Raw genomic sequence first — 2,501 nt, forward strand, 5'->3', positions numbered from 1 at the left:
CGGTGGCCAATGACACTCCCGTGCTATATGTCTGAGTCAACCACATTTAAAGCAACCATTGTTTCCCAACCGACATGCCCCCGTATGCCTCCTACCGTATATAGGGCAAATAGGGTATGTCTGCTCGCCCTGGTACCCATGATCTCCTCTCTTTTGTCTCTGAGTTCTGCCATATCTATCTCTCCTCCAAGGGTCTTGGCTGGACCCTACTTGGAAACCCGGAGGTGTGAGCCTCTTTCTCTAACTTGGGGTCCCCACATCCTTTTGGCTACTCTCCTTCGCCACTGTGGCTCTATCCACCAATTTAGAGAAATCCTGCACTTTTAGGACTGCCACATGCTTATAGATATCCTACCTTAAGCCCTTCTCAAACATCCTCGCCTTATTCACCTCATCTGGGACAACGTAAGGGGCAAAGCGTGAAAGCTCAATGAACTTTGCCGCATACGGCTGGACTGTGAGATTTCCCTGAGTCAATTTTAGAAATTATATTACCTTAGCCTCTCTGATGGTGGCAGGAAAATAACAATCAAAGAAGATTTCTTTAAATCGGCATCAGGTCATAGCCACTGGTACACGTCTCTGCTCCTTTAATAATCTCGTAGTCATCCACCATCTCTCGGCCTCACCTGTCAATTTATATGTAGCATAGAGAACCCTCTGTTCATCCATACAGTGGAGCACCATTAATATTTTCTTGATCTCCTATATCCAATTTTCAACCACTGTAGGATTGGCTTTTCCTGAAAACGCTGGAGGATTCATCTTGGTAAACTTCTCAATGGTACAACTTTGGTCTGTCAATAGGCCTCCCTGCTCTTTAGAGCTCCCCGCAATCTCAGTTATAACCTACTGAGCCACACTATGCAGAACTATGTTTGAATCACCATCACCTGCACCAGAGGGGCATGCACCATCATTACCACTGGCGTCGGCACTACTACCCCCTGGGTCCATCTTGAAAAGAAATTAAATATAGTCTGAGGACCCTATATGCATAATATAATATATTTATCTAACGGAAATCTTATATCATCAATTAATCAAATGTCCTTATTCTCAATTTAAGATTTAGTCTAGTAATTGAGAAACACAACCTGACAATAGTTTACTATGACTTTCCTGCAATCGTCACCCCAGGGAAAACACAAAAACCACAACGAAAATTCTGCTCCCCAATCACGGAACAAAACCCTAAATACTCATCTTAATTCCCCCAACATTGACTCACCAAATTCCTAGTCTATTCCTAGGAATACTTCGGTATTGTTTCCGATGTACACTATAGTCTACAAAACCTAACAATTTAGGCTCTGATACCAAATTGTAACAACCCAAATTTTCTAACCATTTTTTTTTACTATCTAGCTATGTACCATAACTCTAATACCCTGTATGTAAATATCTGTCATCATCACAACCCAAAGTGGGTGCCGTTGTAACCTGTGCATTCCATGTATTTTACCTATGCAGCGGAAAAACATAAATATCCAAACCATATCCCAAAATACACAATACCAGAGTACTACTGATCCACCTATAAATTGATACACACATGTACATAATTTCCAAAAAATCCCAAAACACTAAGGGCTGTACTACTCAGCCCGAAACTCACCCCAAAACTATGTCGACTCATCCACCTCCTATATCTCTAAGCCGACCCTGCACGTCTCTCTAGGTTACTTGAAATGTTTATAATGCTAGGGTGAGACACCTCTCAGTAAGGAGAAATATGTTATGGCCAATGTGTGGCATATGAGTATGTACATAAAACATAACCTTTATTTAAAACTATAAATGAGATATCATGTAAAAGTGTCTATACTATAGCCCACATCTATGCCATTTAAAATACAGAATTTCTAAGTTATCTATTCAATCATACTTCTAACTATAATAGGTAATCTCTATTTTCTGTGTATACTATATAAGTACATAATTCTGAAAACTTCCCTGGATGACTGTATGTTATGGTTTAACCCTTCATGAAAGGGTCGTGTGGCTTGTAGGCGGGACTGAACACTGGTTGGCCTACCAGTGCTAGCCTAACTGTATTTATCTGTATCTATAGCACGAAAGGTCCACTCCACATAGTTCGGATGCCAAGAAGCCCTCTACTCTACCTGTGGCACATGTGGCAATGCCATACTCTATCTAAGACGTATGGTTGCACTGTCTATACTGTATAGCTACGGTATCGTGCTCTATAAACTGCTCTATTCCATCAGGGTCTAATACTATATATTACTATTTTTATATAATATCTATCTGTTTTACCATGATTCTATATCAACTGTATTTCTATATGTCATGGTTCTATAATATGTATATCATGGTTCTGTGTCACACTATATATTCATGGTTCTATAAAATACTATATAATCATGTTTCCCTAAAATACTATATAATCACGGTTTTGTAAAATACTGTAAAATCATAGTTCTGTATAACCATGTAATCTATAATTCTGTAAGACTCTATATAGTCGTAGCTCTGTA

This window comes from Malania oleifera, chromosome 8, assembly GCF_029873635.1.
Source record: "Malania oleifera isolate guangnan ecotype guangnan chromosome 8, ASM2987363v1, whole genome shotgun sequence".
Classification (NCBI taxonomy): Eukaryota; Viridiplantae; Streptophyta; class Magnoliopsida; order Santalales; family Ximeniaceae; genus Malania; species Malania oleifera.